This window comes from Balearica regulorum, chromosome 5 (genome assembly GCF_011004875.1).
Source record: "Balearica regulorum gibbericeps isolate bBalReg1 chromosome 5, bBalReg1.pri, whole genome shotgun sequence".
Lineage (NCBI taxonomy): Eukaryota > Metazoa > Chordata > Aves > Gruiformes > Gruidae > Balearica > Balearica regulorum.
Genome location: NC_046188.1, coordinates 35,728,146 through 35,753,954, shown reverse-complemented (window position 1 = coordinate 35,753,954; position 25,809 = coordinate 35,728,146). Strand labels below are relative to the sequence as shown.

The 25,809-nt window shown below is 35.8% G+C and overlaps 2 protein-coding genes across 2 annotated transcripts in view; one reads left to right on the top strand and one right to left on the bottom strand.

Moving 5' to 3' along the window:
* The window catches only part of CHRM5 (cholinergic receptor muscarinic 5), a 54,367-nt gene extending 42,589 nt beyond the window's left edge, over nucleotides 1–11,778 (bottom strand). Inside the window, exon 1 of the mRNA XM_075754125.1 lies at nucleotides 11,045–11,778. The gene's annotated coding sequence lies outside the window, so the exon portion shown is untranslated. The remainder of the gene's footprint in view (nucleotides 1–11,044) is intronic.
* AVEN (apoptosis and caspase activation inhibitor) overlaps nucleotides 1–25,809 on the top strand; it is a 97,621-nt gene that overhangs the window by 31,009 nt on the left and 40,803 nt on the right. The window lies entirely within an intron of this gene.

The following is a 25,809-nucleotide window of genomic DNA, read 5'->3' as shown; positions in this document are numbered from 1 at the left end:
ACTTCATTTACTGTTCTGTTTCTCATAAAGATAAATTTATTCCTAATGCCGGTTTACAAACAAAATAACTGTGATAGAAACCTTTTCTTGTTCCTTGATGGATGCTCCAAAGCAGTGTTGTGATCAGACTGCATGTAAACCACCATCAGAAGAGACTGACAGACCTATTTTTCTAGCAAGATTCTCAGAAATTTGTTTGCAGGAAGCAGTGCTGTTTCTAAACATTGGTTTTGGAGTGAAAGAAGGGCTGTGAAGTAGGCGATGCTCTAAAGGACACAGAGTACCTCTTTCTTCCTTAATCTCAGTTGCAGCTCCTCTTTTCTTCTTATCCCATTTATGGTCCTGAGATTCCTCCTCGTGTTTGCTACTGATGGCTTGGGCTCTCCTAGTCCTTCCCTTCTCCTTTTGATGCTTTCTGAATCACACTAATTCAGTTTGCCGTTGTTCTTTCCCTGATCTCATCCGGTTGCTCAAGAGTTCCCAATTCCTACATCAACTTCTGGTCTACACTTTCTCTCTGACCTTCCCCCGCCCTGTATTTTTGTTCCTGTCCAAATTATGTCAGCTCCTCATCTGTTTGGTGTTCTCTTGCCTGTTGTTCACTCTCAGCTCTCCTGGGAGTGGCATCTTTGGCATTTCTGACTGTTGTATAGGAAGATGGCTCTTCTGAGCACTTAAGATTTGGTGGGTTTTTTTCCCAAAGGGCTTATTTTTTTGTCTAATTTTGGTATATTTCTTGAAGAATGTCAAAGGCATATTGAGCCTTGCCAAAGTCTTTTGTTTCAAAACAGAGTTGTATTAACTGTCTCTTCCACCCTCAAGGAGCTCTTCTGTTGTCCTTGCTTTGCAAACCGAACCCTCTGCCATATGTAACACCTGTGAACTAGCAACTCTTTTACTAAAAAATCATGTTTGAGGGGCGAATAGGTGCGAGTGGGGAGGAATTATGTTTTCTTTGGTTCTGACTCATTTTCGACCTTTACTGGAATGTGAATCAGATGACCTTCCTTTGACAGTACACACTCATCATCTCAGTTTATAAAGCGTGGTATTTCTGGAATCTTGCTGAAGATTAATTTGGATTGTGAAAACTGATCATACTCTCTCTATTTCTTTTTAAGCTCTTGATTGAAAACAGCCTGTTGATAATGTGGTATTTTCTTCTTGAATATGTGCGGTGTGCTTCAACATGCAGAAAATGTGTCCACTGAAAAGCGTGTATCAGCTAGCTACAAAATCTAAGAGAAGCAAGGTGGAGAACTAATTCCAGATGGAGTGCTTTAATAGGATGATATCATTTTGCTGATTTTTGTGTCATAAAATTTTTGTGTCCTAATGGCTAGAGGCCATAATTGCAGATATTTATAGCAAAGAAATTTTCATTCGAAACACTTGGCTAACTTTCTTCTGGGAAAACGCTGGCAGAATGGAGGTATTGGAAAGCTAAGTGTTTTAAATTGACAGTTCAGTGGTAATAGGAGGTAAACTGGGTTAGATTTTTCTGAGTAAATGAAGTGCTAGGTGTGCAAGAGTAACAGTTCCAGAGAGAAAGTCTATACAATTTGTACTCTTTCAGGAAGAGATACTCTGTTTGCAGTCTTTGTCGTCACCTTTCTGATGCCCAGGAAAGTGTACCAAAGTGGTTATAATGGAAAATGGCACTTTTGCCCTGGCTTCTTTATTGATGGAGTCTTGTTAGAGTTATTTTTTTTTTTTCCTCTAGGTGTATTTTTATGTTTCCGAAGTTGTTAGAAGATAGAGTTCAGCCTGACAGATGACAAATGTTGATTGGCTTTTATAACACAAGATTTGCTTTGGGCTAACCTACTTCTTGACTGAATCCTTAGACACAGAAATAAGAGTGACACTAGCAAGACACTGAAGAGGCAAACAGCCTTTTAAAAGCAAAGGACATGCAAAAAAGATGTTTTGAATTTCTCATGTAGATGTATTTCTTAATGCATGTTGCTACCCCTATCTGACCGATTGGAAGACAGACTTGTTCTGAAAGCCACTAACTGCATCTCACCTGACTATCTTGCTGTCTGCACAGGGCTTTGTCATGATGTGTCTGTGGGCCTGGTGGGGGGGGAAGCAATTAATTTGAAAAGGCTGACTGGAAATTGAGACAGCTTACCCAAACCCAATAATATTAGGTCAGTCCTAAAGACATCAGTACTGTCCTTTGTCATTATCCAGGTTTCCATGTAATACTCTGTTTCATTTTGGGGGTAAGTCATCCAGCAACCTGGAAAAAAAAATCTAAAATGCAAATGGAATCCTTTTGAGGAAAGTCCTTATAGTCTGGGACCTTCAGCATTGCCAACTGTCACAGGTCTCTGCATGTTACTTCAGAGACTACTGGACTTGGACCTGTCTCCCAAAAAATCAATAAACCCTGCTCCTTGTCACCTTCTACTGTATGCGGGGAGCAAGTCGTAGGTTGCTGATTAATTATTCATTCCAGAAGTCAGTCTTAAGGCCTGGAGCATTCATTCTCTCTCCATTTCTCTCTGTCTCTCTTCTGTCTTGGACGTGGTTAATTTTTGTACACTTTCCTTTTACCTTCTTATCTTGAAAAGCATGCTTTTAAGAAAAACAACAAGATATTCGCTGCACCTTTCAGGTGCCCTTTTCAGGACTACATTACCCCAAGGACAAAAACTGTCAAGGAATTGAATCCAGCACTTACTAGTGGTTTTGTTTAATCTGTGTTTGAAAGGGGACATGGTGCCAGTGGCACAACAGTGAGACTGGAAGGTATTTGCATGTTCCCTTTCATCTTATGGTGTCACCTGTCACTTCAGATGGGAGTGGGTGCAAAAATAACTTCTGTGTAAGTGGAGAAACCGACTTTTACTCCAAGTAACAAAATACTTTCATTTGCTCAAAAACGGGCTGGCTAACACTGCTTGTTTCCAGCTGCAAAAAGTGGACTCGTATTGGCTTCCCCTGCTCCCACATATTAAATATCAGAGAAACAAATCTGTAGCTGTTACCAGTCATTTTTGTGAATTGGCTTCATTTGATGATGTTTTTCATCTCTAAGTACTTGTATATGTAACCATTAATGCTTTAGTTCATTATCTCAGTCACTACTAAAACATGAATTCTGATGAAAGCAGCTATAGTTTATAGCTACTAAAACCGTAGTTTATAGTTTTGGATTTTCTCTTCCTTTTGTACATCCTTTGAAGGAAACCTAGTGGATGTCTATGGTTTGTTTCTTGTGTGTGTGTCTGCTTCTCTTGCTTTTATGAGTGTTTGGTTTTGTTGTTCTGTTTTATTATGTGCAGTTCTTATAAATAAAAATGTAATGAATTTGAAGTTGCTCTATATTTTGCTTCTGCGCTTGATAATAAAATTAAGATCGCCTCCCCTCTTCTGAAGAAATGATGTTTGAAAGATACTTTCAGTGATATTATGGATTTGGCCTATCACCAGATATGGATCTAGTCGCCTGATTGACTGCATGAATGGTGCAAAGAGTTGGCAGGAATATGAAATGGAGCAGCTGGTGAGAAGGAAAGATCTGGGGAATCGGGGAAATACTAGGATTGGTATGGTAGTAGTAAGGGAAGAAGCAAGAGCTCTTTTTTTGGTGGTAGCATGTATGTGTATTGGATTTAAATTGGACTAAATCCAGATGCCTGTTTTCTGATTTATCTTAAAATAGATTTGCAGTTAGAATATTGACAGCAGGTAAATTTTCTAATGCAAATAACAGACTACAATCTCCCTTGCTTTAAATTTTCTATTCTGCAACTCCACATGATTCTGTCTGCCCCTTCTTTTACCTTTCTTCTGTTGATCATTTCATAATGCCTTATTAAGTGTTCACTTACTTTTATTTTTATATATCCTCTTTCTATCCCACAGACAACTTTATTTCTCTGAGTTGTATCTGAATATGAAAAAAGAGGAGGAGGGAGAGAAAGAAGGAGGAGTAGAAATCTCTGAGAAGAACAATTTAGTCACTTAGAGGAAAATTGCCTACGAGTATGAGATGACTAAATTAACTTTGTAGAAATGTAATCTGAAAGCATCAGATCTCATACCTGTAACTTACAAGCACACTTTAGCTTGTCAAAGAAAATTGATCTTTATAAATATCTCTGTGTAAAGTAACATTTAACTAAAGACAAAGCATTTTAAAGTCTCCAAAGTGTTTTATTTGGTCATGTTATATTTGTGTTAAAAGAAAAAAACCAACAACAAAATAGCAACAAGAAAAACCCTAGTGATTATTGTGTTTAGTGCCTGTACTTCAAAATAGTTTATCTGTATCTGGTCATCTGAACTTTAACAATTTCCTTTTGGCTGTTCATTTATTAACAGTAGAGTCTTATAATACTTATGGGGGTTTGTCTTTTGCAAACCTTTCTACTTTAAAGTATTGCAACATACTACCATTTTCTACTGCTGCAGTAATTATAGGAAACTGAGGAAAGTGAACGTTGCTTCGCTTTGGGAAGCAAAACTGGAGTATGAATTCAAGACCTGTATTTACAAACTTGCTCGGTAGAGGGAAGGAGTATTTATGGTCTAAATTTTAGCATGAATAAAAAAACTCTGGAGGATATTCTTTAATTTAAATACTGCAGAGAGATGTAATAATTTTTATGTCACAATTGCAAATGCTTTACAGTGGTGACAGATCTTATAGACAATGTTTTTTTCTAAGTATCTAGAATAAAATAATCTGAGCTATATTCCTGAACTCTGTCAATCTCCCAGACTGGTTGTAAATTGAAATTATGTCATTCAAAAAAGACTAGTGAAAGAAGTTTGTTCTGTTACAAAAATAACTCACTGAGCAAGCTATACTATATGATAAAAGGCTGCTGTAATGCATTTTTGAAAACTGAGGCATTGAACAACTACATTGAAAATGTAATTTCATGTGACTAGAATTCATTTAATCATGAAAGGAAAGCACAGGAGATTAATCCACAGAGAATTATAACATGGACAAGGTGTATTTTTGGTGACAGTGATAGTGTACACCTACGATATCAGTTAGGAAGAGATGACGTCCGCATAATGGCATTAGGGATGATTTATCTAATTTACATTACAATAAGTAAAAGAATTCTTGAACAGCCTATTAAGGAGAGTATGTATAGGTGTTTAAGAAAATGACTTTTTCTAGAGTCTGTTTTTTTCTGTATCTGAGTCTGACAGCTTGGCACTGCTAAACTTAGAAATGGTTCCATTTCTCCTCTCCTTGCAATACTTTAAAATGTGTATAATTGTAATAGTTAGGTGACACAATATTTGCCTTTATTTGCTTTAGCATTAGAGGTAAAATATTACCAACAACAACATTTGAATTACAGTTCCTTCATTTTTTTAACTTGCAAAATGTGTGAAATAGCAAACGTAATAAAAAATCAGTTTCAGTAACGTTTGGGACAAATTTAAGGAAGTGGAACTTGCTGTGGTTTCTTTCTCTGACTCAGATTCCCTACTGACTTGAAGAACAGTGGACTAGGTTCTCTCTGGGAAGTAATTGTATGTGGAGGCTAACCCCAGTATAGCCAGTAAAATTCATAGATTACAAAGCCAAATAAACTGTTTGTGATCGGGTGGACTTTTCTGGATAAACATGAGCAATCATAACAAAGAAAGTTATGAACTAATTATTGGTTCAATTAGGGCATGTGTCAGTATAGCTGCTATCAAAAGCTATTGTTCAGCCTTGATTTAAACAATGTCAGTGACAGAGGAATCCCTTAGAGCTCTTGGAAGGTTGTGCCACTGGGCTCTTGGATTGATCTGACATGCTGTTACCTTCACTGATAAAAGTGTGCGTCTTAATTCCCCTCTAATTCTGTATAGCCTGAGGACTGCACAAAAAGTTGCAGAAAATCACACAAATGACAAATTAAACAGTGCAGATGAAGATTAGGTGATGTACATGGTGGTGGTGGAGTAAGAGTCCCCTGCGACATTTAAAGACATCTGAGGTGATTGTTACTACTCACTAGTTGAAAGCAAATGAACCCTAGAAATTAGGACAAGAACAGAGAACAAATCAGAAAGCACACCACAGTGTCACTGTTTAAATCAGTGACACAGGCACATCGTGTGACTTTTTCCAATTCGTATCCCAGAGGCTGCATGAGGAAACAGTAGTACTGAAAAGGTACAGCAAAGGGCAGCAGGACGACTAACAGTACGGATTTACGTTTGAGGCATGGTTGAGGATGGCATGAGTAGAGGTCTTCAGCCTCAAAGACAGATAACCGAGAACTATATGGTGTAGCTGTGTGTAAAATCATGGAAGGACGGATATGGTGAATAAGAAATTATTATTATCTCCTCCAGTGCAATAAGCAGGGAGTATTGAGTGAAGCTGGCTGGCAGCAAATTCAAAACAAAGAAGGTATTTTTTTTGATGTAACTCATAATTAAATATGGAATTTTGTCACAGGATCTTGTGAAGCTTACATTTTGTGCAGGTTCAAAAAGCAACTGGAGAAAAACTTTGAAGGTTATCTTATAAATAAGACATCATCTCTGGCTCAAGAAATCCCTGAGCTACAAATAGCTGGAGGCTGGCAGGAGTTGTTTCTGAGGAAGTGCCCCTCTGTGTGTGCCCTATTCTCAGGCTTCCCTAGACTTTACTGTTTGTGCAGAATTTGGGGCTATATGGAGCCTCTGATTTCATCTGGTATGACCTTTCCCAAGTGATGTGCTTCTTTCTTCCCCTGTTTGTAATCTGCAGAATCGACAAATTAATGCTTAGTTGGAAGGTATTGAGGTCCTGCAAGGATTCACTTATCTGTAATTTTAATATTTTCAGCAAGATTGCTGACTTCACCACTTTTTGATAGATAAGTATATAGTGGAGGGGTAGCAAGCTGAATTCCTTGTAAAGCATCAGTACTGCTCAGTGGAGCAGACTGTACAAATGGGTATTTTAAATGTCTCCTAATTGCAAGAATATTGAAGAAGACCAAAGTATGACTTTCCTGAGTACTGAAAAAATGCTGTCAAATGGAACTAGTTAGGTAAATGTAGGCCCATGTGCTTGACATCAATCCTGGAAAAAAAAAAAAAAGGAAAAGCTGATACAGGATTTGCTTAAGTCTTCAAGTGTGGAGGCAGGCCTTGCTAAAAGGATCTAAAAGTTGGTCAAGCACCAGCAACATCCCAAGCAAAAGTCGAGGCTGGAGGGCTGTGGGTTGTGAGTTACCAGGAGCACACAGGTACCTCTGCTGTAACAAAGCTTCCTTCTATGCAGATGCTGCTTTGCCGCATCAGGCCCCTTCACAAAGCAGTTTATATCTGCCGTAAAGGTATATGAGCCCTCATGCTTTTGTTTTAAGTCAGAGTTTGTATTGATAGAGGACTGAACACCTGTCACTGTGCATTCTCTCCTGTAGCTATAAACTTTTTTTGCCTGACCTGGCTCTGCCTTTTTATTCCACGACAGGAGGACATATTCTAATATTGGTTAATTTGGCTTTCTGGAAGATGTCTCTTTACATGTGGTTTCAAAGAATGCATAATATTACCTACATGGATTTGCAGTGCAATTGGCCTTGAAGTGTTTTAGTGCCTTTTTTCTCATCACAGTAACTCTTGGAGGCAGGGGATTATTTAATGAAGCGGCTTGAGAGAGATGTAAATGGCCATGGTGAATTTTGTGTTCATCTGTAATTCAAGGTGAAATGGACATTTTGGACCAGTGATTTAACTATAGAAGCAGAAGTTCTGGATTTCACTCCTTGCTTTGTATTAGGTTCTGTACATTATATCTCTTAACAAAAAGCCGGAGGTGTAAGAGTATCTCACGTTTTACCTGTAACGTGATAGTAGTGAGTAGACATGGAAGTGAATACTGAAGATAGGCCAACAGTTTAGGAATATGTATGCTACTAGTTGATTTCTTGTAGCTGATAACTGGCCAGAAGAGGGGCAGTTTGGACTTTTGATCTGTGTCTCATTCACATAATTTCCAAAAGGTTGATTAAACCGTGCTACACCACTTTAATGTTTGTTACCTGTTGAATTGGTTGGGAAGGGGGTCCCATTTGTGTGTACCATGTGTGCTGTTTTGCTGAGCAGATGCACTCTCTGTAGGCAATTGACTAGTTATTTTGTGATGTGGTTTACTCATTTCATGTAGACAAGCAACTTAATGCAGAGAGGAAATGAAAAGATATCCTTGTCAGCTGCTTAGTGATCCATGGACAACTGATTATGATAAAGGTGGAAAATAAATATTGACTCACTGCTTTCAGGTGAGGTGATTTTACATAATTACACAGTTTGGAAAACATTCTGTGATATTAGTCTGGTTGCACAGAGGTTTAGGTTTTGGAACTTGATAACGGATTATTCGCTTATGTTAATGCATCTGAATTCTGTCCTCTTTGAAGATAAGAGGAATAATGCACTTAAAAATAACATTTATCCTGATGACTTAAATTAAAAATTATTAATGAATACATCTGAAAAATAAAAAAGATCTACCTTTTCTTTTAAAAATACTCCATAGTTGTATCCAGTCTTTTAAAAAATATGAATTGTATCCAATTCTCCTTCCTACAAGCAAGCTTTCTACTTGTTCTTAGCCCTGTCATATTTTCAACAGAAAGCTTAAAAAGTCTTAACTGCAACTCTCAGTTTAGAAGTTCTGAAACATAAGTTTTGAGTAAACTTTTTGAGAGTTTCATTGAATAATAACCTGATTTTTCTTAAATGGGCATGTTGGCTAGCTGTTATGTTTGGGGTTTTTAATTTGTTTTTTAAGCTGTGATAAACAATACCTGTTACAAAAGAGGAGGCAAAAAATTCACACACAATGTCCAAGGTAAGAAAACTTTTCCAATATGAGAGCAGTAACTGGAGAATCAGAACTTGAATTACAATTCTTACTTTTCTCTCTCTTTTACTTCCAACTCTAAACTAGGTTCTACAGATACAAAGCTGCCTTCTGAAATCAGCTGACAAAAGCTGTGTTATGTCTGCTATTTGTTATAAGTGTTGTTAAGTTGTAGTAGGCTTTGCTGGTTCAAGTTATGGAAATCTTGAACTGGTGCCATTGAAAATTAGAGCCATATTAGTTTGGTTTGTATTTTACAGAACCTACTTCTTAACTGATGTTTTTTTCCCTGATGTTTTAGATGAGAGACAAAGTATCAGTGCGTATTGTATAGGAGCAGTGAGGAGGCAAGAATAATTCTTACTGGATCAATGTAATATGTGAAGTGAGGTATAGGAAAAAAAGCTTGGAGACACATTTGATCAAGCAGTTGTGAAGAGACCAGTTGGAGCTAGTTAGAAAAGAAAAGAACAGAAACTGAGGAAATGTAGAGTGTGCTGGAACCTGTCAGCAACAAAATGGCTGAGTGATAGGTGTACTAGCAAAAATTCCCATCAAGTTCTCATCAAATACAGCAAGTGGGAAAGTGGAAAATGGTTAGAATAATGGAAACTTTGCCTGTATTAAGCAGAAGAATTAAATGTGAATGTTCAGAAAAGATGAAAATTTTTTTTCCCCTGCCATGGCAGCCAAGAGTGGAGTCTTGTAGGAGGAATTCAAGTATATAAAATATTCTTCAGTAATATGCATGAGATGACCCCTCTCCTACAGAAGTTTTTTCATATATCTTTCCTGGTAGGAATTCCATTATTTTGGGAGTATGTTGTTGACTCTTGATATGAGACGAGGCTCAGCATAGTATCAACTTCTGGTTTTTAGTCTCATGGTATGCTATCGGTCTTTGGCGAGTAAGTTTAGTTTTGTAGCACTTGGTAGTATTCATAAACCCTTTGGGCATAAGTGAAGGGTTCAAAAGAGGTGTTTCTGAATGGCAAAATAGTCTGTCTTTAGCAAGCGTTAGGCACGAGAGAGATTATTTTAGTAAGTTAGCAAAACATAAAAAGAGAAAGAAACCAGGAAAAGTATTGATGGGGACATTAAGTAAGACAGACGTGCTAAATAGAAATGAGGGAAGTGATACAGAGAGAAGTAGAGGAAAGATATTTAAAACAATGCTGGAAAAGAAGTAGTGCATCTTAGTAAATAGAGAAAATGGTGTGAAACCAGTAAATGACAGTAGGAGCAAAGATGTAGATTTTCAAAGCTAATATTACGTACAGAACTGACCAATGTGATACTATAGAATGGTGTGTAAACAGTATATGACTACTTACGCTTTTTCAGTTTCAAGGGTGTGAGGTTTTTTGTGTGTGTGAGCATAGGTGCCTTTCTCCATGGCTTTTAAGTGTAGGTTTTTGACTAATAGATGCTGTGTTCATTTTTCAAGCCCTATTAGATGTTAGAATCTCATTCTAAAATGTTTTGCATGTTATTTCCATGTAGAATTTGTGTCTATGTGGCTTATGTAGTGGCTGCTCCAAATGAGTGAAATAACTGAGGTGACCTGCACCTTCGTTTTTTTTGTAGTTTTACCGGGACACTGATGTCCAATCTTCTTATTGAAACTCTGTACACAGTACCTTGGGGTATATTAACGTGGTGCTGTTTCTTTACTGTGCTGTAGTTTACCTTTCATAAATAACTAATCAACACTTCTAGCTTTATTTAATATCCTTTATATAAACAAAGATTCATTATCTTATAATAAAAGATATCCTTTTACATTTACTGCCATGGTGCAAAATGTTGTTTGCTTTGCCAGATTAAATACATAATGAAGTACACTCAATGTTTTTTTGGTAATATTAACAGAAGCATGTTTTTTATTAATTTCTTTTTTCTTAAACAGCCATGCATGGAAGTATATATTAAAATAGTTTGAAGGATTTAAATCTTAGGAAATATTTCACTCTAGTGTAAGTCAAGAGAGAAAGCATTTAATAGTTTTCCTTTGAATAATCTTAATATCAAAAGAGAGCTGTTATTTGAGCAGTATAGGAAATCTAAGAACATCATATATTTGTCACAGAAGGATTTAAACTTCAGTATCAGGATAAAGAATTTTAAATTCATTGAGTTATTGTCCATACATTAAAGTATATATTAATGTGATAAACAGTTAAAGCAGTATATGAAATAAAAACTTACCTAGGAGATATTTGATTGAAGCTTTATCTGTTCTCTGTCAGAATATACTGAGACTCACTCAGCAGATAGGAAGCTTTTTTCTACTCGAAATGCATTGTGCACTCTCGTCTTGTGATTTCTTTCTCCACAGCGTCTTATTGTTCACTGCTGCTTCATCTTGTGATATTGGTTGTTTCCAGTTTATTTCCAGGTATCTCCAATATCTGATTTCTTCCACATTCAGCATTTTTGTTTATTCTGCCCTAATCAGGTAACAGAAAAGAACCTATGAACTTTGCATCTTCCTACCCCTCCCCACGCCCCCCCCCCCCCAAAAAAAAGAGGAAAAAAAAAAAAGGCAAATGCACTGACCCCAGTTAACTCAAGTATTCAGCACCCATTTAAAAATTCATTTAAAGATTTAGTATCCAGTAAATTCCATCTGTTTTCTGTAGATGATTCCAACACTGGAAAGTTATCTCCCTACATATTTTGGTAGCCTCCACATTTTAGATTTTTGTAGGAAAAATGCAGGATCAGTAGACATCAGATCTTAACTTTTAACCCATGCAGCGTTATTCTGTGAAGGATGATGAAGGTCTGCCTCTCTCAGCTCCTTATGCTTCTGTCAGACACAGATGTGAAATGCTGCTTTAGAACAGAGGGGAAAAAAAATCCCAAAGGGTGTAGTGTTTTGTCATCTCTCAGGACAGTGAGCACGCATGGCATCAATGAGTAGCAGATATGAGCTATTCAAACCAGTCACTTAACTGACAGGATGACGCTTTCATACATAATAGACCCATTAATTATTTCTTCTGATGGACAGCAGTATCTACTAGAAGAAAAAAGCAGCAGATGATAATACTAGGTTTGATAGGTGCTTTGTGTTTGAACAGCTTGTCATCAAGAAATGAATCCAGGAAAAAATTGCTGTTTTGGGATATGATCAGGTAAAATGGACCAGAGCTGTTTTGACAGAGTAGGTGTCATGTATAGGGTTAAAAACTCCATTCAGGTTAAGGTCTATTCATAGCTAGCTTTTTATCAAAAAGATGTTCCAAAAGATTAGCTTTAAAAATCGTGGCTTGTGTTTTGCTTCATGTAGCTTTTCATTTGGGGAACTTTGCTGTAGTCTTGTGGTTTTTCATTTATAACTTAACATGCAGATTAAACCTACACATTCATGGGGCTTTTGTCCTTTTTTTTTTTTTTCTTTTTCCCCTGTAAAAAGAAACCTTAATGTTTTAAAAAAAATATTTTTCAAAGGACTCTGTGTGTGAAGATGATGTTCAAACTCATTACACACTTTGTATCAAACAAAGGCTTTCTGTTTCACAAATCCATTTCTAATTAAATTAGAAATTGAAATTGTGTGATTTAATGTTAATTAACCACTCTCTTGAGGTTATTATGTAGGAAATAATATATATTGAAAAACTTACTTTAATGTAGCATAAGCCCTTCATAAGTCGGTCCTAAAATATGATGGGTAAAATTTTCATTCACTGTACCAATGTTGTTAGGGGCAACGTATGCTGATTGTGGGGAAAATTGGAACTTTTCCGTAGAATATAATTTCATTTTTTTCCCCTGGGAACTTTAGTTACTGTAACTTTCCTTCTTAATTTACTGACCACAAAATGTTTATAATCAATTTATTTCTCTTTTTTTTTTTTTTTTTGCCTTCTGTATGTTGAAGGTAAAGAAGAGATAAAATGATGAGAGAAAGAAAATAGACTATTTATGTTAGAACTGGGGTGAAACATGAACCACACCAAAAAAATGGAGGGAGAAGGGGCTACTTCTACAGGTTTGTACTTGTTTACTATAAGTATGATGAACCTCTCTCATAATTTGCCCCAGTCTTGTTTCATTGTAACAGCAAAGTTATCTTAATCTTCCTTGTTATGAAACGATGGAGAGCATTTAGACTAAGCTTTGTTTTTGTTCATTCAGTCAGTAATGATGAGCACAGTTGTGCCCTTATATCACATCAAATTACTTTTGGAATACCTTTGGCCTCTAGCTTGCATCCTACCTAGCTCCAGACCATATTCAAGCCTAGAAGCATACGATGGCTATAACTTTAAATCTAAGTTGTCAATCTTGTCTCTTTAGATAAGGAGTTGAGTTGCCAAGGATACAATGGGTACATGATGTAAAGTCCATGCTGAAAGTACTGGAATGAGACATACTTTCTGAAATAATATTAACACTTTCTGTCTTATGATTTCTGTCTGCAAACATACAATGCATATCTGGAGATGGTAGCATAACCTGAACCGAAAGTGTCCTGAATTTGTTAGAATATTTCAACAAGGTGCTGATTCTTATGAAACCCTTCCAAGGAATCTGAGAAGTCACAATCTTTGTGTGTGTAGCAATAAGATAACATTATACAGTTGGTATTCTCAGATAATCTTTCAGGAGACAAAGAAGAAACACTCGCCCCAGTCAGCTTCCCCCTTGCAAATCCCAAAACATGGCACTCAAATATCTACTCTGTGATTATCCCTGGAAGTCCTGAAGTGCAAAATAATTGAAGCTTTTTTATACACACATGTGCGTGAGCGCACACATAGATATATATATGCACAAACCCCGCTTTTTTCTCTCTTCAGAACTAGCTAAGCTGAGCTATTTGTATGTTAGTATCAAAAGTATTCTGCTGTCTCAAGCCTGGAGATGAGGGTAAACTTGGATAAAGCAGCATGTGAAAGCTTAGGGGATGATGGTGATCCTGACATCTTGGTGTGCAACCCGAGTCTGAGATAAGTAGATGACTGGTGTTAAGGATTAAAACTCTGAAGACGAAGCTGGTTGAAATTTTCCACCTTGAATATAGCACAAAGAAGAGGAATTGTATTTCTAGAATCGTGTTCTGAAAGTCTTTTCTGTTTGGTCAAGCTACAACAGGAATAAGCTATATATAAGCTGCATAACTAAAAGGAATAAATAGCATCTCCAGTGGAGAATGTTGCTGGTATGTGTGAAGTCACAAAAGCTTCAAGCATGCACAACTATAAACTCTGTAGGGCCTGTGGTCTGTTTTGTGACTGGTTGTCTACTACGTGACAGTCAGACTGTAGTATGTGATTAATTTTTGCAGGGTTTGGTTATCTTGCTGTCACAGAAAGGTGTGACTAGGGATTCCATGTCCATAAATGACATCAGTTGACATGAAGTTCTCATACCTCTAAACCAGGAGTAAGGAATCACAGGAGACTGGCTACATCCCTCTGCTTCATTTCATTTGGTTCACGGACAGGTAGTTTTCTGCATTACTTTCTGATACCAGAAAAGTAAATGTTAATTTGCAGTGAGGAATAAGTACCGTACTTCTTGAACAGGCTTCTGTTTCAGTTCCCTCTGCTTTTTGAGTGTTGTTATGCATGTACACGTTATAGCCGAACACCTCAAAATAACTCCTATGTATCTTTGATTAACAATGTATTGAAACTCCGCACCTGAAAATCAGATCTAGGGTGAATAATGCACTCACCTGTTTTAAGAAGATTGCTTTTAAAAGTTGCATAAGAGATGAGCACAGAAGTCAGCTTTCTTTATAAATGTTTTACATTTTGAGTGCATGAGCATTCGAGGTGAAACCTCACTGCAATTTCATTGCAATCTCAGTGAGATTTGATATTTACAGTATCAAAGCTGATAGCTTTGCAAATAGTATTAAACCATTTACTACTGTGTTAGTCCATTCATGATTAATAATTATGGACTCTTCAAGTCTAAAAGGCCAAGTGTTACCCCTACTGTATGAAAGTAATTTGTCAAATATATTGGGAAAAACATTTTTCTAATCAACTGAGTGATCAGTAAAGCCATATCTCAATGAAATGATTCTACAAATTATAAATGTATGTGGTAACAACTAATGTTAGTACTGCAAATAAATTTCAAAAAAAGTAAAAGAAGACATAGTCTTAGAGAGCACTTGTAAGCATTTTCCTTTTATCATTTATCTAACAAACAGCTATACACATGGAAATCCTATTTTTACCTTTTTCTGAATGTTGTCATTCAGCTTTTCACCTGTTTCAAGTGAGTTGATAACTGTAGTGGTTGCTTTTCAGAGAAAAACGGTGTATTTATCAGAATTTTTAAATTGCTGAAGAGCTAATGTTCTGAAGAATAAGTCGTCATTATTGCCACTTCTTTTGTTGCCTGCAAGTAGTTCTTGCTTTTGTGAACAAAATTATTTTCCTACTTACTCTTCAGCCTTATTCTTTTTTCACTTTTTTGGGGGGGGGATGGGGAGGGTTTTGTTGTGACCTCATATCAATAATTATTTCTTATTGCAGATTAAATAATTCTGTTTTGTCAGTGGAATATGTGATTATCTTCCAGCTAAATTAAATTCATCTGCAAAACTGTAATTTTCAGTGATCAATATAGAATACATTGTGCATGTCTTAAAAAAATCAATAAATGTCTATATAAATGAGAACAGTCTTAAGAGTTTTAAAATTTTGCAATCAATCAGATAAGTAACACTGAGTTATTTTTGACTGAAACGTAAAAACATGACAACTTGAATCTTAAAATTAATTTGAATTTAACAGGAATATCTGCTATCTCTCAGTGAAACAAGGATACTTTTGCATTTCTTAAAATGAGATTATTCCTTATAAAGTGGGTCTTCCCTGTAGTCTGAAATCTGGTTTAGAACAACAAACTCAAAAGAGAAATGGATTGAGATAGCTTAGAAGAAAAGGAGTTTTTGTTACCTAGGAAATGGGTGAGTATAAGTACTTAGCACAACTCTTGTCATGTCAGACATCTGAGGGCTTTTGTGTTTCCTAGATTGTGGTTATGGCATTCAAGTTTAGACTTGAGACAAAGTGGCTTTAATATGAAATCCTTTGAGAGACAGATAATTTATTTTTGCACTTTTCTAGTGGAAGTGTTGCTAGTAGATGTATTTGGACAGAATGCTTTAATAAAAATGTATAATGATGATGATTTAACATTTTTCTTAGGACTGTTGGTTGCTGCTAACATTTTATTGGAAATTTTTAGTGAAATTTAACTAGAATAATTCTTGTTTTTTGAGAATGGTAATTAGTGTGCTGGCACAGGTTTTAATTAATATATTTTATAAATTATACTTTATGCATTTTTGTGTATTAAAATATGACTGCCTTGCTACATTTTCCCCCATTATTTTAACATTAGAAGCCATTATTTTAATATTAGAATCCAAAGATTTCTGCTTTTGTCTATTACAGTATTAGGAAGGATAAGTAATGACTGTTTCACAAATATATGAGCTTGAATTATATTTTTAATCATGTTTGAATTAATGGATCTGTATTGGTGAACGTGCTGTACATTTGATTTAGCCAAATTACAGCAGGGTGCTGTTATTAAACTATTCAGATTGGTGGCAAATTATGAAACTGATTCAAAGATTGAACAGTTTTGCATAATTGTGGTATGTTAATTTGTGCTATCTGATGAATACGTGCTCAGCAGGTGCTGTCCAGGTATCTTTCAATTGACTCAATTTCTGTAGACAATATTCTGTTGATATGTGCATGCACCAGATGGATTATGACCTTGGATTTAATTTGTCTTAGATTTTGCACTAATGTGGAACCTCTCCACCCTCACCTTTGTTAAAGGGAAGTTTTGCAGTTAAATTTTTTGTTGTAAAGGTAAGGAGTGGTAACACGGTGACCACAAATTCTGGACAAGTTTGGGGGGTCATGATGTCAAAGATTTTGAAGTTTTGCTTATGCACACTCTTCCTCTTTCTTTCCCAACTTGATCATTCTAGTTGCCATAACAACTTCATAATAGCAGAGCATTTGCTGCTGTAGTTAAGGTTGTGTCAGCACTTCCATTATAAGCTACTGTTTTCAGGATTTTGTAATTTAGCCACAGGCTTAAAAATGACATACAGTAAGCCTTTGTAATTGGTTTTAATGTATGATACCAGCTTTTTGAAAGCTACTGTTGTTTGATCTCTGATGGCATGTATAAAATAGCATATTGTTTCGAGTGCTTTTTTCTTTTTTACTGAGAAGTAGCAAAATATTTTTAGTCTAAAACTAATCTTGACTGGTTCCCATCTGCCAGAGGTATGAGAATCAACATGTTCTTTTGCTCTATCACAATGCTCCGTCACGCCTGTATCCAGTTAGACCCATCTGTTCCTGTTAGTTAAAAGGTTAGTGTGAACATGGTGCTTTTCTGGGAAGTAAGAAAAATATAACCTTTTTAATAAGAGAATTTCATATCTCATTAAGAAATAAGAGTTTGACATCTTCAATACTATTATAATTAATTTTATGTTAAATAAAGAGTTGCTGTATTAAATGGTGGATGATTTTTGAAATGCAAGAAGTCAAGGGGGGAGTCTATGAACAAAAGCTAGTATTGAAAAGAGTCAGTTATTCATCGTAGACACAGTTCCTGTTGTAGAGTTTTAGCAAGGAATTGTGCATAACTTTAGTGCAGCTTTCCGAAATCTGGAGATTGTTTAACCTGGAAAACCCATCTAAGCAGATACATAATTTGCCAAAGATCTGCTCCACACTCTGTAGTAAGTGATTCCCCTAGGAGCTTGATAAAGGGTTTGTTCAAGGACTTTCCTCCACCCAAATGGATAATTAGGAATTGTATACTTGTGAGGATTCCTGGGGTTTTTGTTTGCTTTTTGTTTTTAACGTATCTTATTGCCAAATGTACTGCCAGACACTTGCCCTTAAAACAAAATGATGCCTTTTTGCTGTAGGAGACCGTGCTATGACAGTACGTTATACAATTTTACAAACTGCTCTGCATTATTGTTACTCATAAATTAGAAGGGAACAAACTTTCTTCTGCTTATTGTTTTTATTTTGCTTTGAATTGAAGTCTTCATTTACATAAAATTACTTAAATGCGAAGCAAGTATGTTCTTTTTTAGTTCAGCCATGTAACCTCTTCACTGTAATAACATCTAATTGCAGGTATTTAGGCATTTGTTTGTATCACTTCAGTTGATTGATGTTTGAAAAACTTCAGCAACAACATGTAACTTGAAAAGAAAGACTCATTTGATTTGATTTTAATGGTCCGTAGTAAGTGTAGCTATTCATTTCAAAGGCCAATTTCTTTTATTTTATTTTTAAAGGAAAATCTAGTTTAAACCTTGAATATATTAAATCTAATTTAATCATCCTATTTAGAAAGTATTTGTTTAAGTGTATCCTGCACTGAAGAAAGATTGTGGGTACTTCTCAACTAAAAAATACAAGTAGTTTTTTAAAAGCTCATTGACATCTTTGGCACAGACTTTCTGTTTGATTCTAGACAGATGAAGTATTCAACCTGAATTTCCTATGTTCAAACACTTTACCATCGTTTTATTGCTTCACTTTTTGATGTATTTTCCACTTTTCTGCCAGAATCTGATTAATTTTTAGCCATTTTCTATTATGTTTTTGAAATCATATTTACAAAATTTATTTTGGAGTGTTTTGTTTCCAACTGACTATTAGATTTTACAGCCAAAAACTTATAAGTCTTGCAAGAAAAAACACTTAACTCCCGAATAAAGAAATTACTTTTTAAAAGCTACATCATGATGGTAGTTGCAGATTGTATCCCTTTTTCTAGGTTTTACAGAAGTTTGCATTTGTTCTCATATAATCTTCTGTTAATTTCTACTTTTACTCCCTCCTCACCCCCTGAATTTATGGAGCTTTGAATTTCAGTGACTTCTTTTACCTGGAGGATTAATTTTAAACCTTAGCATGAGTGGTTTATTCACCTTAGTTGTTTTATGGGTTGTATGTTCTGTTTTGATTTTCATTTTAAAAGACTTAGGCCTATTTCTAATAAGAATTCATGGAAACATTTGCATCCTTTGCAGATTTCATAGCAATCTGAAGTGATAGCATCTCATCTCTGCTACTTTCTTCTTTTGAGTAAATATCCAAAGAGAATCCTCACTTAATATTAGCTTGGTACTTTTCTTCATAGTGCACTTCAGATGAGAGAAAATATTGAAAGCAATAGTTTAATGTCGCAGGCTGTGGGTAAACTATAGTCCGTCTGCATTTATTTTGAAATTTGCAATGTAACTCTGTGGAGCTATTAAACTTGCATAAGTTAAATAGCTTTGCTAGAATTTCTCCATATGAAAGATGTCTCTCTTCTGTTCATGAAAATTGGGGTAAAATATGAGGCTTTATGCCAGCTGCATTTTGGAACATTGGTATAAAACTAATAGAACTAATAAGGTCTCGGTTGTTAGGCTAAGTTGTTCCAAAAGCTCTTAAAATTTTTTTTTCAAAGCTATCTGCTATGTTGATCTTTAATGTATTAGAGAGTAAGTAGTGGAAGTATCATATATTTATGAAGGGAGGAAGGGAAGAATTAAATGGATTTACAGAAATTAGGATTATTTATTTTAAAGGCCATGTTTTACAAATCATAACCTGTTTATCTATAAATGCCTAGGTACAGCTTGTTTCCAGAAAACAATCAGCTATAGATCCCTTCTCACTTCATGTCTTATATAATTTTGAAAACACTTCCCTTCAAGAGTACTACGTAGTTGCAAAATTACTGAAATTAAAAGAACTTTTTGAACAGTCACTAATGTAAAATTTTGTCTTTACTTTCTAATAGATAAACCTTAATTTCACTGAATTGATATTGTTCAGCCTTCAGTTGAGATTAGGTTCAAATTTTGTTAAGTTTCAACCGTATCTGAAAGGTTATTAATTTCCTGCATTTTTTTCTGTTGTAAAGAATGCTTTCTGTGAGCCATGTGTGTAGGTCTGACCCTGCAGATAGTCACACATCTGAAAAACACGTGCCCATAATTCAGGTGGTTTTGTGGTGGTGGTGTGTGGTTCTCACTCTCTGTCTTGTGCGACAAATGAGCTAGACATTTATTTCCTGCAAATGAGCAGGGTTATCCTGCAAAGGACACACAAACAAATTTGTGTCCTCAGTGAATGAGGAATGATTGCTTGAAGTCTTCAGGAGAGGTAGAAAAACAGGTCTTGTTCAAGTACCTCTATGATCTTCCTGATGTATGTGTGCTATCATGTATGTATTATGTGGGAGAAGAAATCCTTTCTTCCTGCTTTCAGACTGTATGTAGAATTTTCTAAAGACTTGTTTTATAAGCTTGGCAATTTTGAAGTGAAATCTGTACACAAAATATATTATTTGGGCTGCCTGATAATTAGGACAAAAACAATTAGAGTCTGCTGCAATGATGCAGTGTAAAATCTAGCTCATTATGCAATTAATTCATAAATTAACATTAAAAATATGGGAATTTTAGTTTACTCTTGCTAATTATATATGATACTGTCCAGTATATTAAGTAACCCTCTCTGGTTAATACATTTTAATCCTATAATTTTGCCAGTTTAAAGACTTCTACTGGAGCCTTTGCAAGAAATAAGAAAATTGAATGAAGTAATGAATTCTCTTTCACAGGCTAGTTAAAAACCAGTCTAACAATAGATCAAGAGGGTCTAAAGGAGAAAGGACTCCAGTACTGCTCTGATTTGGAAGGGGAATATCAATGAATAAGGTACCATTGAGAGTATGTAATGAAAGGCCAAAAAATCAGAAAAGATAAGAACCTTTCATATGTCCGTGCGTCATCATATACATTTTCTGGCAGTTTTATATGGATGAAAGAGTGCTCTTTGTTGATCATTTAATTCTTTTGCATTTTAGTCAACACTTTAGTATTTGGTTAATGAATCCTGGGAGTTGGGCTTTAACATCTTTGCCCACTTGTGGAGGAGGGACCAGGATTCTTAGGAGGAAGAGGAAAAAAATACGTTGAAGAGATGTGTGGTCTAAGGTAGTCTATGAAAATAGATTTTGTAGGGTTTTGGATATTTTTTTTTGGGGGGGGGGAGGTTTGTTTGGGTTTGGTTTGGGGCTTTTTTGTTGTTGTTGTTTTGGGGGATTTATTTTTTCTGGGAATTTATTTTTTTTTTTTTTCTGGGGATTTATTGCTGCAGAGTTGGGAACTGGGAAAAAACAGTAGAACACCTTTATAACCGTTTATAATAGATTCCACATTGTAACTCATGAACTGTTTTAAAATTATTTTAGAATTTTGAGAAAGATTGTACTTTGGTCCCAGAGGTATCTTTATGATTTTAAGGATGCTATGATTTGTGGGAACTACAGGAAGGAAGGAAAAATAGATTATAATGGTATTGTTTGCAAAAAAGCCTATCACCTAACTGTGTACATTTAAACACTTGAGTAAGCAAAGGGAGGACAACCTAACCTATATATAACACTTACCTGTTTCCATGTTGGGTGTTTTAATTATACTCAGTTACAATTTTTTGAATTGCATTTTAAAAAATTTGTCAGTAAAGATGTTCCTAGGAGAGAATTAGCTTCTTGGTGAATAGTGCTGGGGTAACAGCATCTTCCAACATCTGTTTGGGCGTGCGACTTTGGTTTTGTCACTGAAACAAAAAATGTTCTGTGTATCTTTAGCTGCTGCTAAGTGGCCAGTGATCCTTTCTACATCTGGACTGGGAATGTACAGTAGAAAAGACTCAATCACTTTTAATAATTACCTAGCCATTTAAATGCTACTTAGGTATAAATCTCTTGCATTTCCGTTCAGCTGGGGAATTATGAAAATATTAGACTTTATTTTTTCATTATGTGCTTTTTTGAGTGATTCAATGTATGAATGCAGTTGTCAGTTGGATTATGAATATCATACTTTATGCCTTATCTCAGCCTTTATTTTTAAGGAATCTTTGTATTTTCTTTCAATTACACAAGTGTCAAGTCTCAGAGGGGAGCGCAAGACTCGCGCTTCTGTTATCACATGATCTCCTGCCACACTGCAAACATCCTGCATGCTGGCAGCAAAAGGCTGCTATCTCAGTACCCTTCTGTCAGCCCACGTGCGAAGCATACTTGGGTAGAAAATGAAAGATTTGCAGACTAAAGAGGCATGGGCATCAAGAGCTGGGTGAGAAGCAGTAGGGCAGTGCAGGAGCACAGAGAAAGCCTCAAGCCACAGCATCTCGCAGCTGTGGTAGCTGTAGGACAGGGATACACGTCTTTCTTACATGAGCTGATACAGATGTATGCCTGCGTTATCACTGAACCAAATTGCCCATTTCTGTTGTTTTGTGTAATGCACGCACCTTCTACGTTTGATTCTAGTATGCTTCAGAGAACTGCTTTTTGGGAAAGCTTGTCTTGTTGATTGCCACTTTAAAATAGAGCCGAACATTAAAATTCAACACTTGCAAAATAATACATCTATTCAGTTAAAGTGTCTGTGATGGAGACATGACCAATTGTGTGATGACAAGAAACAGGGAGTTAAGCTGTGATTCTTTCTGTTTATCCTGAGCCTTCGAGTACCTTTGGGATTGTCAGGCTTTGCTTCCTGCTGGGTATTTGAATGGAGAAGGGCTCCATGAAGCTCTGCCATCAGATGGAACTGGCTCTGTGTGCAGGTGGCATTTGGCATTTTTGGTGTTGCATCCTCTGTAGGAAGTTTTTTTGATCTTTCCAGTCGCTTGTCTTTACAATTTGAATTAATTTTTTTGAGGTAGCTAGCCAAAAGGGGCTTGCTTTTGCTTTTTTTTTTTTTTTTTTTTTTTTTTTGCCTTGGAGGTTGGGGGAATGGGGAGTGTGTTACAGGATTGTGAAGCACAGTTTAACAGAGAGACATAAAAATAAGAGATTAAATCTTACAATATGGAAGTTGACTGTTACCTGTGTGCTCCAGCTTTTATTTAGCTGGTCCAGAAAATGTAGAAGAACCACCTTCTAGAAGCGAATGGGACCTATGAAACAGCTGCATACTCTTTCAGTACCTTTAGGAACAGATCAGAGGAAGGAGAGCAATTTCATACACTTTATCAATCAGTGAGATACTAAGAATATTTTGAGACTATTTTGTGGATTAGTTGAGAAAGTTAAAAGACATTTGAGTGCTTTTTTTCCCTTTCTTTTTAATGTCATTCATGGGATCTATGGAGAGATATTGATGCTTCAGAGACCTCCCTCTCTGTCATCAACATTCCTGTTATCTCACTAACAAAACCTGCAAAAAATATTTTAAATATATTATGGCTGACAGCATTTTCTGCCTAGAAGAAAAGAAGTGCTGTTTGTTTAACTAATTAAAGACACCATTTACCTCCAACAGCCTAAGAGATGCTGCTATCTGTAGAAACACCTTGGTGAACAATCTCAGCTTTGAAGCTAGTCCAAATGAGGATGGCTGAGTACAAAATGTACCTTCTGTTATAAAGCATGGTTTCTTTTGATTAGGTGATCTACTTCTGAAAGTGGGAAAAAAAAATAAAAATCTGTTGGTAGAACAGAATATAGTTGTATAATTGGAATGGGAGTCATTAAAAATGTATGTTGAGCATGTTGATTTAGACGTTTGATTTCCTATGTGTGTTCCAAAGCACTGTAATCTTCTATGCAGATCAAGCTAGTAGGACAACTTCAACGTTTATTGTAACATTTTGAGATAATCCATAGGATATACATTTAAAAATGTTAAATTAAACCTCAGTTAAAGAGTAGAAACAAAATATCATGGCCATTTGGAAGTCCTTTATTGGATGTTCTTGGAGTAAGCAAGTATACCGTGTTTGGCAAGATCAATGTTCAGGAAAATGACACTGGAGTAATCAAATAGAAGGCTTGTCTCAAGTGAGCCTTAATTTTATATTAGTGATAGTGACTTGGAAATAATTTTTGATCTGAAATAGGAATTTCTCATAAATTTTATAATTTATACTTGAATTTATACTTGTCTAAGAACTATAACCTTGTAGTAGATGTGACGGCCGCTTCTTTAGTGAATAATGATGAGTGATGATATGTTTTTAATGGAATATAAAGAAGAAAGGTGTTGAAAACTGAAAGTAAATGGTAGCATTTAGTTCTTTTCTTGAAGCTGTTGGGTTTTTTGTTTTTTAAACAAATTAAGATTTTAGTTAAGCTTTGTTTTATGGCACTCACTAAGAAAAGCTTTGGATAGAAGCAGAGGTTCAGGTGGCTTGCTGCTGGGAATCCTGTGAATGTGATTGTTGCCCAGATATTGATCATTTATTTATTTGTTTGTTTGATTTTGGTTTTTGTTGTGGGGTTTTTTTTTTTTTTATGATCATGTTCTTGCATAGAATAGAAATAGTGATGCCACTAGTGGAATTTTCTAAGGAAATCAGATTTTTTTAAAAAAATGAAGTTCACTTATGCTTTTTATTAGTAAAATTAAGACATTTAAATAATAGGAAGCTGTAATATTAAACATATCTTCTGTAAGTATTACAGACTCAATTCATTTCTGGTGTAATTGGTTGCATTTTATCAGCAGCAATGCCCATCTGCTTCTCAGGGTTTCTTGGCAACTTCAGTGCGCTAGAAGTTCTAAATGCTTCAAATGATACTGCAAATTGTATAATTTTGGTTTACTGAAGCCCATATTGGAACACACTGTTCTAACAAACTGTAACTAGATATAAGATGTATTTATATTTTTTGTGAGTTTGGCACTGAGTCTTCTCAACATTTATGATTAAATAATAAGTCTCTTACTTAGAAACTTTGGCACTCAATATAGAAAAGTGGGCTATTCTAGAATGCATGTGTTAAATTGTAAAATATTATTTCATTGGGGTTGTGTCGTTAAAAATGGGATGTATTATTTTATTGTCCAAGTAGACACTTATTGTAATTATATTTATTATAGTGAAAAATCAGATGATAGGAGGGGCTTTGCCGTTATTATGTTGATCTCCCCATTTTTGCACTAGTGATCCATAACTGTCATTTTGGTGGAAAACCCAGGAAAATAATTTGAGAGAGTGAAGACGGGGGAAAATGAGAAAAATAAAATGGACACTTTTTAAAAAAACCCCCCAAACAGCAAACTATGGAAACTCTGAATTTGGCCTGGTAAAAAAGAGATTACTCAGCAGTTTGTAAACCATGTTACACATGGTTTTTGATACTTTTGATAGGGGTAGAAGAAAGGAGGTGATCCTGGTGTCATCAAGGAACAGAGCAAGAGTCTGCTGTGGCAAAAAAAAAAGCGGAGTGGAAGCATGCAAAGGCTCTAGCAGAAGAGTAATTAAAGGTGCCATTCTTTTGCAATTATCTCTGCTACTAGTTGTGCTATAGATTTATGAACAAATATGAACAAAGAAAATAAGGAAGGAATTGTCCTGCTGCTGAGCAGAGAGGAAAGCTGTCAATGAATGAAAGCAGGAAAATGGGAGCTTTGAATGCCATTTTTGTGAAAATCTACACTAACTAGATCCCCTCTGACTGGATCACTAATATATTTGACAACACTTGAAGCAGGATTTATTAGAGAATTCTGGAAATATTGTCAGGTTCAAAAGTCTGCTTAGTTGAAGTATTAGGGAGAAGATAGTATCCTCTTTCTGTTGCTTTGTTTTGCCCTAGGCCATTACTTGTGACGACTCAAGGAGGTGAGATACTGTGTGATGGACCATCAGTCTGAATAGGTACAACCATTCTTATGTTTTAAAGGACAGCTAGATGAAATGGGGGATTTAGCCTTTGTATGTTTGACGATGGAAGTTGTATGGATGTTATAGGATCACAGGATAATTCAGGTTGGCAGAGTCCTCAGGAGGTCTCTAGTCCAGCCTCCTGAACAAAGCAAGGTCAGCTGTGGTCAGACCTGGTTACTCAGGGCTTTATCCAGGAGGATTCTCAAAGGTTAGCAATGGCACAACCCGCTCCACTGCCTGAAAAGATTTTTCCTC